The 15287-nt window shown below is 34.8% G+C and overlaps 1 protein-coding gene across 1 annotated transcript in view; it reads left to right on the forward strand.

The window, feature by feature from the left end:
* The first annotated feature begins 11246 nt into the window (after positions 1 to 11246).
* LOC128986508 (ras association domain-containing protein 10-like) overlaps positions 11247 to 15287 on the forward strand; it is a 76168-nt gene continuing 72127 nt past the window's right edge. Inside the window, exon 1 of the mRNA XM_054406912.1 lies at positions 11247 to 11358. The gene's annotated coding sequence lies outside the window, so the exon portion shown is untranslated. The remainder of the gene's footprint in view (positions 11359 to 15287) is intronic.

A 15287-nucleotide genomic window follows, 5' to 3' on the forward strand; every position in this document is an offset into this window, starting at 1 on the left:
AGTATATGCTATATCCTCGTTCCACCGTTAAAGGCGGCCATTTGGATGCATTGTTACTGATATTAAAGTCATGAAATGGATTATTTATGCACTATTTACTTGTGCCTCGATACTTGCGATTACTTTAGTTGGGAATGCAAAACTAGGACTGCATTCGGATTAAAAATGGGAAATGCACAGATAATCAAAATGTTACTTTATATTGAATGTCGTACGTTCTCAATTCGAAATTAAACATTAGCTCAGTTAAACTTGGCTTTTTAAAAGTTATTCTTGAAATCGTGAACTTGGACAAAATGTGTACTGTACTAAGCTTTCTGATCTAATTGTGTTGGTGCAATATATTATGGTTTTCAGTATTGAGTTCTCTTTCATTTTCACTCAATGAATTACATTTAACTTTAAACAAAAATACTAGCATTAGTTTGATGACAATTTATTTTTATTAAGCCTTCAACATTCGTTTGCTAAGGATCTTGCAAAATTGGTGCAATGCTTACATTTTTGAAACATACAATAAGAACGTCGTAATTGAAGTGTCATAGTGATCGTCGGTAAAAAGTTGACGCTATTAACTATGCCTTAATCCGAGAAAATCCTGAAATAGGTTTTGAGTGAATGAAAGCGGGCTCGGAGTTAATGAAGGAGTAACTGACGCAAATGGAGGATGAACGCTCAGCCTGGATACGCGACTGTGAATGTAGGCCTCAGACCGAGTAACACTTGGACAGCTAGGTAGTATTGTAAATGATCTATGAGCCAATGACTGAACTGGGACATTGAAATATCAAAGCAAAATGTAAACATTGTGAGTATTCTCATTGCAGACATGGAGACCAATCAATATTTACTTTTAAAAACCTCACCTTAAGGAGCAAAGCCCACGGTCAGTATCGAAGTGTGAATAGTCCTAATCATTCTTGATATGGTTGTTATGTTTATGTAAAATTTACGCCCAGTCGGTTAAGTAGTTTTTGCGCCTATTAGTAATAGACATACATACAGACACCATAAGATTTTTATATAATAGTATAGACTTTTTATATGGTGTGTATTATAGTACCTGGGGTACGAGCTGTGCTCGGGGGATATATTTAGTATAGTCTGAGAGCAGTCTTTGCTAAAAGTCGTTTATTTATACAAATCTTCTTTTATAATCTTTAATATGTTATAATATGTAGTATACTGTAGTCAACTTTGTTTATGTTTAAGCAACATTTATGACTTTTACTGTATTTATTACGTTGTTATTTTAGTACGGTAACGTACACAATATTCATTAGTTTAAATATAAAAAAACTAATAATATACATTTTTGGCACAGTAATATTTTATATTCCGTAAGACCCTATTAGTTTTCTTTTCCCCTGAGTTATAGCATGAGAAATGCAGCATTATGGTCTTGTCTCAATGTAATGATCTAATGATATAGTTGGATATGCAACTGTTATCAATGTGGCATGTTTAGTTGGTCACTGTTGGGTGGAGTCAGACCTCCTACAGGTGCACGTAATTAATGCACAGCTTATCAGCAACCTTGGAGACAGAGATCGGCTGATCAGCTGACTCACACTGCACCTGCCTGATAAGGCACTGGTCAATTGATTATCACTTGCACTATGTCTTATAGACACTTCCTTATTGGTTTAATTGAATTGTCATTGGTATACCCTTGCGCGGAAAACTTTCAAGTTTCCCGTTGTAGAAAACAACTTTCCCTCTAGTCGTAAATGCCCAGCTGTAATTTTTTCTTGCAATTCCTATTTTTATGTAGCCTTGTATTTTAAAATATAAGTATTGTGGTTTGTGCTCAATTGAACAAACATTTACTAATGCTTGTCTTAAAAAGTAATCCACCCAGCTTGAGATTTGAATTTGTATGTTTCCTATTACAGCAAAAAATGATTAACTAAAAAAATTTTCATATAACTTTAAACTAAAAATGTTTTTTACAAGTATGAATCGTTGTAAATACAGTAATATTATCTATAATATTACTGTATTTACATCTCTTTTTTTATATATAAAAAAGAGATGAATGGATTTGGCAACGCGTGTGATATATCGATAACATTTTGAATAAATAGTCGAGAACAAAATATATCAACATTATAACCTTACAATACAAAAACAACTAAAAACAATAATTGTATAAAAGTAATGAAAAAATACGTTGAATCAATTACAAATGCTAGGGTCGATGAATTTCAACACATCAGAAGCAGACATGTTATTGGCTGAGACCATGGCGGAAGATGATGATTAGATTAGGTAATTTTTCTTGCCCCTGTTACAAAACAGCCAACCGGTAGTTTTATCAAACTCTTACACTATGATAACATCTCTGCCTTTCTAACCTACATCTCATCGCGATCACTGATCAGTTATATAACTGTGTCAAGACTGTGAGCGACCGAGCGACCGCCGCAAATGCTGTTTGCATTGACCGATTCATTTCTTCTAACTTCCATTCCATTTAGTCTGTAATTGCACTACCCGTGTACAGATATGATCATTAGCCTTGTTTATATACCTATTTAATGATATTGGCATAACCTAACTTGTTTACTTGTTAGAACTAATCGCTAACTGTTTTTGCATGGTAATAATGCGAGTGGAATATATTGGTTCATTTTTTACCAACAGACCTCCAGGAAGAGTACAATTCCGTAAATATGACACTTTCTACAATTTATCAAAATAATAATGTCTATTACTACTTGTCTACAAACTAGTAAACACAAGATTATTTATCAGATTATATTACGATGGTCCAGCAAAGTACTTTGCCATTGAGTGTACAATCTACCACCAATAGGGAAGTTTCAATGTATTAATCTCCTTTTGAATCTTAGGTGCTAAATCCTCGTCCACAGTTCACTAATTAAAGACTTTGAGGAAACATTGACAACAATTTTGAAAAAATGTATAGGTATTTATATCTTTCAGTGTAAAAAAGTCTATAAACCTTTTATAAATAGCATTTACCGAGAAAATGTTCATATGTATGATTTTTACAAATGTTATTCCTGAAGTGTCTTCCTTGGCTGAATAGTTTGAGTTAGGCCGAAGAGAACATAGACCTAGAGGGGACTCGGTGGACTCATCCATTAATCGCCTACTGAAACATCCCCAGTCATCGATGTATCTCATGGCTGATATCAACTCCACTACCAATTAATTGATATGAGATACTTCCAGTATTTAAAAATGTACAATTTGCTTACTTGCATCTAGGGTTTGCACTTATTGAAGTGAGATGGACTTAAAACCCAGCTTGCCTAACCTGATCCTAGACCGGGCGACCTCTGTTTTAAGTTGGCAAAAATAACTGCAAGGGTCATGTAGAATAATTTTACATTTTACTACACACACAATGTTGCGTGGAAAAGAAAAATTGATTCACTACTTACAAGAGTTACACTCTAATTGATTCTTGGCAGTTTGTTAAAGGGACTAACGAATATTTAATTGGCCAGTAGAATGGGCGAATCATCGGAAGTAGACTGTATAGGACGTCAACGGCCACCGGAAGTCCAGTAACACCAGCAGTAACGGACAGCAGGTGAGCAGGTGTTGGTGTGGGAACTAACGTCTCTCCCTCTAGGACTCGGTGGTTGGCTGTTTTTGTGTTTAACGGATTTTAAAATTGATTTCTTTACAAGTTTTTCTCTTATTGAAAATCTGCAGTTATAACTTTTTACATCGTCGCCCATGTGTACTATCAAAGTAATTTAGATACGCGAAGAGTCTGTGAAGTAAACTACTAAGGGCTGGACCATTTTGCAACTCTTCTAACCAAGATATACCCCTGATCACACCCAAGAGCTAATGTATATTTTAATAGGCAAGCATGTTTCTTTAAAAAACATTTTTTCTCAGCTCGTGTGCATCACAGGGAAAATCTACTAATACTGATAGAAAGATGGTTTCCTGTAGACGTGCACTGCGCAGTATCCCTTTATGAATTAAAACTAGCAACAGAGCCCGTTGTGGTTAGATACAACGGTCTATATTAAAATAATGGTTGATATATCCATACACCACTTTACGTTTACTCACCAATATTAATGGTACAGATTAGGCACATAACTTTAGAATCGCACACATAACATAAGGAACACACTTTAACCACAAATGCAAATTGTGAACAACAAACAAAATCAATTAAATAACAATATAGCAATCAGCTGTTAATATTAATCAACACATGTTTCACATGATTACATGATGCATACCGGTACTGGCAAACCAATTACTGTCATGAATAAAAAAAAAAATCATGATTATTTGCAAATCTACATGGATGAAGCTTTTGATTGATCTATCTATTAATTAATAAAATCAGTTCAGTAGAACTGTAGATTTAATTGTACATAGTTTGACATCCATATCTCTAATTCAGTATTTTCTCACCACTATAAATTTGGTGGTTGCTTAGCTTTTTTGCAAATAACCTTTGATTGGTGAGGAAATCGACCAAAGTGGAACATGATTTTCTGAAAGAGAATAAGATTTCCTACAAATGACTATATAACATTTCTTACACAATACTCAATAAAGGCGGTCTAAAGTTGTCTGCAAACAGAAACTTTGACATACGAACTTAAATAAGCTGTTTAAATCTATTCTTGTTTTTTAACAAAAAATATTTAATAAAATCAATCATCCATTTTTATTTGCAAATCTACACGAATTAGCTTTCCAATGACTTATTAACAATTATTAACAAAATCGGTCCAGTAGAAGTCAAGTTTTAGTTGTAAGCAAAATTAATAAAAATAGCTCTAATTCAGTAGTTTTTATCAACTACAAATTCGGGGGCCGTTTAGCTTACTTGCCAAAATAGGCCCCTGAATATATGTTTTGACCTAGAAATAATTAGAACACAAATGAAACCATTGTAGTTTGATAGTGAAAAGTATTGTGAATAACATATCAAAAGTCTCCAAAAATATCTTTGGTGGAGCACCACCATTTTTTCAAAATGGCGGCCAAATCCAGTAGTTTTTCCTTTTTATTGAAATGCTGACTTTCCAGTCAATATTGGTGAAAAGTCGTAAATGCATTTTATTTTCCTCCTGAAATTACCTTTAAAATGATACCAAATACATGGACGTACAGCCAAAAATAAACCCCGCAGAAATAATAAAAATTTTCAAATAAAGTTTTTCCAATAAATTAATGTAATAGTCCAAGCAAACTAATAAAACAGAAACAGGGATCGTATAAAAATTTGCAAGTAAACGTTTTATGGTTTTATTTTTATTTTTGTGGTGTGCAGAGTGACATATCAAAAGTTGCAAATAATCAGTCCACGGAAAACCCCTAAATTAATTACATAAAATTGCAGCTTTTCCCAATATTGGACAAATTTTGCAAAAAGAGATACCGAATGCTTTTTGCACATTTTTCAAGATATTGACTTGGGAACACCACCGATATTTATTGAATGGTCCGTAATTAATTTCGATAGGGGATGCTTTTTGGGCCGCCATCGTGGATCTTCCATATTGGATATCGATATTATTTAATGTAATTATAGTGTTGTGACACATCATTATCAACTAGATTTCCACGCTGATTTCAATGCTGAAATCCGTTTTTAAATAGCTATTTTCTATTTTAAGACATATACAAACGAAAATTCTCCCCCAAACATTGCTTATGGACGTTTCGTACTTTGACAATTTAAACACACATTGAAAACTACCACAGCCTAAGGATGTACCATCAGGTTCAAGTATGGCGAGGAAATAATTCACCAGCAGAACCAACAGATTGGGGTTGGTGTTTGACTGATAGTGCATATGCCCTTTATACCAGCACTACCTTCTCTATTAAAGCTCATCCAATGAAAACCGTCATTCTGGTTGTGGCAGTACGTGTAAATGCCAAAAGAGGGGTGATGATAAAAAAAATGCTATATGTGAGTACTTTGATACCAGAACGAACTTGTTGACATTTTAACAACCCGAGATATAAATCTTTTAACAAAAACTTATTTAAATAAAGGGTACCTAATTTAATATTGTGTTGGGGTATGTATCTCGCCTCCAAATAGTCTGTTTTAACTATAAATAGCTAAAATGAAAGCTCTTACATCACTGAATATTTTAAGGCTATAACGAACTGCAAGCATCAATAAGACCTGGAGAAAAATAATCTAAACACATTTTCAAAGTACGATACGTCCATAAGTAATGTATAGGGGAGAGTTTTCGTTTTAATATATTTTAAGAAACGAAAAAAAACTTATTTAAAAACTGATTTAAGCATTGAAATCAGCGTAAAAATCTAGTTCACAATGATGTGTCACAACACTATAATTACATAAAAAAAAAAATTTATGTCCAATATGGCGGATCCAAGATGGTGGCCAAAAACGCGTTCCCTATCGAAATGAAGTACTGACTACCCAATAAATATTGGTGGCCGTCCTAACTTAATATCTCGAAACAATTTGCAAAAAAAAGCATGTTGCATCTTTTTCAAAATTTGTCTAATGTTGGGAAAAGCCGCCATCTTTTATCATTATTTCACGGGTTTCCCGAGGACTTATTTTTGGCAACTTTTAGTATGTCACTCTGCACACCCAACAATAAAAATAAAACCATAAAACATTTACTTGCAATTTTTTACACGAACCCTATGTCAGAAATTTTAGTTTGCTTGGACTATTACGTTAATTTATAAAAAAAAATATTATTTGAAATATTTTATTATTTCTTCGGGGTTTATTTTTGGTTGTAGGTACATGTATTTGGTATTATTTTATAGGTAATTTCAGGAGGAAAATAAAATGTATCTACGACTTTTCACCAATATTGACTGGAAAGTCAGAAATTCAATAAAAAGCAAAAAACTACCGGATTTGGCCGCCATTTTGGAAAAAAGGTGGTGTTCCACCAAAGATATTTTTGGAGACTTTTGATATGTTATTCACAACACCATTCACTATCGAATAACAATGGTTTCATCTGTGTTCTAATTATTTATAGGTTTTGCTATTTTAGCGAATTTCCCTATAGGGAAGTAGCTATTACCGTAGGTCTCATGGTAAGACTTAGGCCCGGGACCGATTTACTTTTTCATTTTAATGTCCCCAGAGGCCAAAAACACCATTCGTTCAAATTTTTATATATGTATATATATATATATATATATAGGTATATATATGTGTCCGTGAACACGATAACTTGAGTAATTTTTATCCGATTTTGATGAAATTTGGTTTGAAGGTGTAAGGCGGGATAAACTTGAATGAGTTCGCGATCCAGCATGATCGGACCATGGGAACAGGGTTTTATGGGGTAAAAATTGGTTTTTCTCACTTTTTACCCTCAAAACACAAAATTTCCCAATTTTTCTCTAAACCTTCTTAAAGAGCTTAAAAAAACAAACAATTCAGTATATCAAAGTGTTTTTGTACGGTTATTGGTTACGGAGAAAACTAAAAAAATAGTAAATTTAAAATTCCCATGTTATTCTTATGGAGAATATTGTAAAATGTTGTAGTTTGCTTGTTTATAGACATATTTTGATCAAACTTGGCAAATTTATTTATTTTATAGTAAGCTATCAATATTTTACTAAAAACACACTACTTTATTAGTTTCCTTGTAGCAGCAAACCTAGGTACTCGTTAAACCTAATATTATTTAAATAGATCAATTGAAAATCAATTCGGCCAAATGGAAATTCGCTTAGACGGCAGGTTTGCTGCGGCGGGGGTATTTTTCTTATTTTAAGGCGCCTAAAAACCTTTAAATGGTGGGAAAACAACGAATGTGGATGTTTTATTCTGAAAGATAATAAGATTTCCTACAAATAACTACTATGTATTTCTTGAAAATCTTACTAATATTATAAATGTGAATGTTTGTGTGTTTGTTTGCTTGTTTGTTTGTTTGTTTGAAGTTCAATCACGCATAAACCACTGGACGGATTGCGCTGAAATTTGGCACGATGATAGCTCAAATTCCCGATTAACATATAGACATATTCTTATCTCAAAAATCCTTTCGGGCTCCGCCCGGTTCCCCATGTTAACCTTATAAGTATTCATATTTAAAGGGAATTAAAGAACTTTGTCGGCTGTTTTAACTAAAAAGTTGGTCCTATTATATGCAAAAGCATTAAAAAGTTATAAGATTTACCAACAGGGTGCAGCACTATTATATTTTTTGCATTCATGATAACAGCTAATTTCAACTAAACAGCAACATAAAGCTGTGATACGCAATGAGAACTGTCAAAGTAGGATTGTTTACAGTTGTTTATGTTTATTATTTAATGAATATTTTTAGATATTTTGTGAATTTTTTTAAACTAAATTTTTCCTATTGTTTAGGAAGTTTAGCTGAAGTGGTAGAACATTATGGCTATGGTAGATGTGTAATACTATGTATACCGTAAATTTAAAGAAGCAAATTTTATCAAACTGTGTCCTCCCCCATTGAAAACGCAAAGCTCGAGTATAACTGCAATAAGCTTTTTATCCCTATATGCCAACACCGCACGAAGGACGGGTTGCTAGTACTTAATAAATGCAGGCAAAAGTTGTAAAGGTAGTTTTTACCTTTGTACTGTGCTTAGGTCGTGGCTTGATTTAACATATGCTATGATTCTTTATTTTGTTTACATTTATGTCATTATTTTGTAACCAGCATGTCAACCCATAAGGCCAATGTTAAAATTTAAAAAGAATTAAATTACTTTTAAAATATAGAGGCATTATCAAAAATTTTAATTGGTTTCGTCTAAACATTCCAAACATTTGACAAAACAACCTTGATAAGTTTGGCAAAAATATGTCCAGCCGTTATTGAGGTAATGTGTTAGAAAGTTTGCATTGAAGTCGATCCCAAAGAGCTTCGCTTCGCTCCGCTGAACAGTCAACAAAAAACTCATGCATTTTTGTTTCGCTACATTTCCTAAACTTGACCTAGCTTATGAAGAAAACTGATGACATTTATTACTGCATCTTCCCAGCGTCTTGGTGCTCTCTCCTCCTCAACCAATTACAAATTACAATTGAAGCTCTTCCCTGCAGATCCCCAGCTAACAATGGCCTGATGCTATCACTTGTGTTATCAGGTCCGGATGTAGCAGCAGGTGAAACCACTTCTCGCGAGTCTATCACTCCAATCTGCATTTGAGACAAGCGCTGGCTTATCTCTTCAATCTCAGTTAGTGACATGTAGCCCGCAAAGCTATCCCTCTACAATGCCACCTATTATATCTCTCGTACATGTATTCCTCCTAGGAGAATCTGAGAAGGCAATCACATTCGGTTTAGTCTGCCACTGAGATGCGCTAATCTGATATTTAGCTAATGGTCAAAGCCAGATTGGAGATTGGATCTGGTTCAAACTCAAAATGGAAAGACAAATTACGTAAATAAAAGTTTTAACTCTAGAAAAAAAATTAAAGTGTATCTGAATAGATTTAAAATATCTTAAATAATACCAATAAACGATATAAACCATCGATATTTTCAAAAGTTAGTTCATAAATGTACATCTGTAGTGTTTTATCATGCTAAACCCTACTTTTTTTCCGTGCATGATTCAAACCATTGATATGATCAAACGCGCTTGTACTTCAACCCTACTCTATGGTATTGGGCGAACTTGGTTCAACTTTCAATTCAATTCAATATGAGGTTTGAACCTGTTGAATAATGTATTGTTGTTTTTGATCATACTAAAACGAGATCCGAAATAGAAAGAGGAGCTAACACACAATAAGAAAAAGTCGAGTTAATGAATTGTGACCACTGGATTGTTCGCGGGAGTCAAGTAATTATGTTTTTGCCAAGACCAGCCAAGCAAAGAGGAGAGCAAGAAGGTTATTGACAAAACTGTTTTGTCAAGACAAACACTTCACCCAGTTCTACTTGGACCGGACACGGACACAAAAACTCAAACTTACTTTGTCCATGGAGAAACAGAATTGGTACTATGACCATTGACTAACTTATATAAACACTAGTGTTTATATAGTCAATGCTATAACGTCCATCAGATATTTATAAAACATTGAGATTTTTCACAATATTTCTTTATATGCAAGTTTATTTGTATGAAATCATTAAATAAATTTGTGAATAAAATTAAATTGTGATCAAATTAATCATTCAATACAACGCAACATGTACCCTTAAAAACCTCCATCGTCCCCTATGAACACATTGCAAGAGGTTTAAGCTACTATTACGTAACACAATCTACAAGTAACTATAAATCATCGAAAAGTTATCTTTGGTTGCTTTAGGTGAGTCTTTTTATTTGTTTTTGTCAAACTAATCAATTGTATAATCTGAAAACTATAGAATCATCTCTTTTAATTTGACAGCTATGCTTTGGATTCAATTTTTGTTACCTAGAAGGTGAATATTGATAAGCGTGCCAAAAACATATTATTTTGAGTATAAAGATAGTAATGCTTATTTAACAAAAATTTTAATTTTAAGGATTGAATAACAAAATTATTTCACCTAAGAATATTTAAATTAGTTCAAATTAAAAATGAATTACTTTCACGTTTCACTTGAACAAAAATTTAAATATATATATATAAACATCAAATGATTATAATATAAAACCTAATATATGGCTTAAAGAAAATACGTTTATTGATTACAAATACTGTACCATCACCATAATACATTTAAAAATGCTATAGACTCCAGTAGGGCATTTTAATAACGAGAAATAATAATGACTTTTATGTATTTTCTTCATTATTAAGTTACCTACCTGACTGAATCGATCGAATATACATAGTAAAATATGGTGACATTATTGTAAAACTATACTTGATAAGAGGCTATGGACGGCGACGAGAGAGTTGAAAATCATTTACGTTAACATCGTCCTCAACATTTTTAAATTGTGCTACTTGGTAAAATTATTTGACAAATAATTTTATCTGGTTATTAAATCAATTGATGAATAGCCTTTTTTATATTTTCCTATGAGTCTTTTCCTATGACACCAATCTTCACTTATACATTGCTTAAATTAATAGATCCCGCGGATAAAGAAAATGTATATCTACACATTATTATTATTATTTTTTTTTATGAGTGCCAAAGCAGCCTAGGAGCGGGGGAAGGCGAGGAGAGAGCTGATTCTGTGAGTGAGTGAGTCAGTGTGGTGTGTATAGCGGAGGCGAGTAGACCTTGTGTAGCGCTGTCTGATACAACAACACGTGTGTGCGGAGACTTGAACGCGGGGAATCGCCCAAGTCGTCACTGACAATGTGCTCGGATATGTGGACGTAGTGTGTCATGTGCATGTAAACCCACAGACAACATCAGTAACAGTTTTGGATTTATCATAACATTTCAAGGTAGGTGATATGGTGATATTTTAGCATAGCTGTCATGATATATGAGTGCGTTCGTATTGACCTGTGTTTTATCTTTACCCGCCAAATTATTTTACTATTTCCCTTTATTATTTAATAGATGTGTGAAAAAATCTTATCTAAAAATGAAATGCCAACGTGCAAAATCTTGAGATGTAAATCATACAAACAGGATGTACTGTGTGAACTTGTTTGTTTCCTATCGTCAGCTACCCCTTCTAAATTATTATCTATTGCATGCGCTCCACGTTTTTCGTTTTAACTCTCACAAGTTTATAAATTTCTCCACATATTTATAAATTATTTTCTACTTTTTAGTTTTTGATATGTAAATATATTAAATCTATATTATACGGACTGTAAGTGCATAACCAAAACCTTTTAATCTGTAATCAGATGTTTTATCTTTACTTGAAAATGTTTGTTTATATTTAGAATCTCTCGGGAGCAGAACCTGTACAATGAATACACTCATTGACCAGTACCTCTTAACCTCTGCCAGTTGAATAAACTGACAAATTAAAGCATTTACAGCTGACTTCAATTGATATATTATATTTACATTCTTCCAAAATGTAAACGTTGAAACTTTGGAAGCCCATGGGGCGTAGCCCAAGAGAAATATGAAAATAAAATGATTTAATATTGCATTGTCATCCATTTGTGAGCTATGTTTCAAGTTTCAAGTCTCTAGCTCATCAAGAAGTTAGTTAAAAAAATCAATTGCAAAATTTGTAACGAACAGACACGAAAGTGAGCTAATAAAAACGAGTTATAGTAAGATTATGTACCAGTTGAGTTGAATATCTATGCTACAAACATTCATACAATCCTACAATATAATACGCTTTATCATATGAGTAGAGTAGGATTTTGATAACACTATATTTTCTATTTTTAATATAGGCCTATACTATGAACATAATTTAAATACAAATTAAAGAAACACACGCACTAATTGAAGAACCAGCCATACAAATACAAATACCCACAGAAAAATTAAGTACAATAAAACTGGCATGATGGTTAGTACGGAATGTTGGGATTACGTAGAAAATCAGAGCTAGACAGCCTTGTTGGTGAAACCATATGGTTCCGAGTGGGATAAGGAAGTTTCACTTAATAATAAATAAAAAAACTAGTTCTTGGCATCATACTTGATTCGAATAGTCTTTCATTCGTTCAAAATGTATTTAACCGACACTTCCCTTTTATATATGGGACTAAACATGCCATAGTTGTTGCGTATGTTAATATTTATCTAAGCGCCTGTGGCCGAAATGTATGTGGGGAACTTAGTAAAATTTAACTTAACGTTAGCCGTTGTCAATGTTGACATGCTCAACAAGCAGCCATATTGCCTGGTTTATGCTTTATCAACGACATGTTTAGCATCAATAGTAGACACTGGTAGTACCTAGTGGATGTATTAAGACATCAAGTACTAACAGGCAATGTTAAGAGGATATAGTGGCAGAGTTGCGTGTGACCTTGAGCTAAGCACCTGCTTGCACCGCCCGCCGCTTCCCTAGATTACTTTAATTAGAAGAGTTGGAAACCGTTGATCGGCGAATATCCGGGCGTCGTCGTCACGCGCTGTTTCAGCTCATCCCGGAGATGGTCGATCAAAACCAGATTGTTTTTCTAAATGTCTCAAGAGTTGAATTCTGATCTAGTTGATAAGTAGCTTCCACTACGCGTTTACATTAATCGTTAACATCATTTTATATGTTTATAATGGCATAAAACATATCTCGAGACGACTGATTTGTAAAATCTCGATGGTCAATGACAGCTGCGTCTAATTTCTATTGACGAAAAAGTGTGTAACTTTTCTCAAAACGGACGGGACCGGCGACTTTCTTGGTGAGCACTATAACCGATCAGATTCGCAGTTCATTTATCAATAATAAAGTTTGTCACCCTGCATGTGACGGACGTTGGCACGTGTGCCACTGTGCTTCTGACATGTGCAGATTCCCATGTTTTCTCGTAAGACCGTTACATTGAGCTGGCTGGGGTCGGTTGATGATCGGTTGTCAGTATGTCAGTGGTGTGTTGTTGTGTTGGTGTGTCGGTGTACGTTGGTGGTGGTGTGACGGACAGAACACGCGGAGATCGTAACTTCCGCTGCCACCATAACTCCGCCGCTCTGACAATCTCTGATATGTTAACTACGCCATTACAACAATCACTGCACCCTTCCCTGCGGCCACTGCCAACCCAACTCGTCGACCATCCTGACCATCATCTGCAGTCCACAACAGACGACACGACGCCAACACCAGCTGACTAATGATATTAGTATGGCAGTGATTTGATTTCAGACAAACCTTTTAGGTTGATAACACGTCAATACTTTTAATGACCAATGTGTTGTCCCTCATAAGTTTCAGTTTTGATTATCATACGAGCAATTTACTACTTTGCGTCATTTTTTTCAATCACTTTGTATCACTTTAGAAGTTAAATCAACTTGAATCCATCCCACATAGAAAGATTTATTTTTTAAATGTAATTATAATTGCTATGAGAATACAAATGAAGCCTAATGAAGATGACCATCCAAAATATTCTGTGCATATTAAACCTCACTCCGATCTCGAGACTTGTGGGGTGGGACTTCACTACTTTATAGTGAACCGAAGGTCAGCAGGATTATTTTACTACTCGAAGCACATTTTACAACACGGTTCTTCAGCCAAGAATATTGATTTACTGCTATTTTATTTTATCGGCAATTCGCCTAACAGAACATGACTTTAGCTTCACATCAGAGGTCGCTATAAACCTACTGCATTCAACCGGTCACCACCTGAGCTCCGTTTAGAGCTTGTTTGCTATTAAATTTTTCTTGGTAAACCTCCATGTTATTTATTCAAATCAATATATTTTATTGCATTTCCAAAGCTATTGTGTAAACGTTCTAGGGATATTAAGTGGTAAATCGTGCTTGATACATGATCACTCCCAACTCCAAAATAACGTAAACAAGAGGATATCAAGTTACACGATACAGATGGCCTTGGTTGTGGATTGTCATACAGAGCTCAGAGCTCAGACAATGTTTGGCCAGCCACAGCACCGGTCCACCTTGGGACTCGGCCAGGCTCTTGTGGTTGTGCATCTGACAAGTAAGCATATGTTGTTACTCTTTAAAATGTCTCTCCAACAGCTGACAAATATTATTATTTTAACAAATTTACATAGGCAAGTGCCACTTCTACGACAGAGATTATACTGTTTTCGACTATCTCGCCTAACAATCTTCTTTACAACTTCATAGTAATTATCTTAGATAACGTTTTCATTTAATTTCGGGGAATCCAGGAAAGTTGATCATCTAGCTCGAGGTAACGCAACAGGATGAGACTATGGACCACCTCAAAGAGAAATCAGATCGAAGCCTGGTACCCGATAATTTATAGCTTTGCTCAGTTCTTCACCCGATGGTTACCGAAATCAAAGGGTTCCTGGTAGAATAAAATGGCCGACACTCCACGCCGCACGCCGCAGCTGTAGCCGCACAAGACGCTACTAGACAACTGACGTGGACGAATAGCCGCCGAGATAAGAGCGTCGCTCGCGCTGACAGAGGCACCGTGTTATTACGATAACTGATAAGCTCGGCACGCGTCTGACGTCATTGGCCCCAAGCGCGCCCCACCGCTCACCGCCGGACTTGTCTGGTCTTCCTCCGAACAGCTGTTCCCGTTTGTTTCCACCCGGAAGGCCCGACAAGGCTTCTCAGCTCCACCCTGCTGTTGGAACTGCGCAGCGCATGATATTTTGCTGGGATAGCTACATTCATTTATGCGAGTACTTGAGGCTACACCTAGTGGGTTTGTTAGTCTAGTAGTGAATAAATTTGTCGCTACATTTATTCAAACTGATTAAAAGATCAAAATCCA

This window comes from Macrosteles quadrilineatus, unplaced genomic scaffold (genome assembly GCF_028750875.1).
Source record: "Macrosteles quadrilineatus isolate MER2022 unplaced genomic scaffold, UCM_ALF_1.0 Scaffold_2__2_contigs__length_208266976, whole genome shotgun sequence".
NCBI lineage: Eukaryota > Metazoa > Arthropoda > Insecta > Hemiptera > Cicadellidae > Macrosteles > Macrosteles quadrilineatus.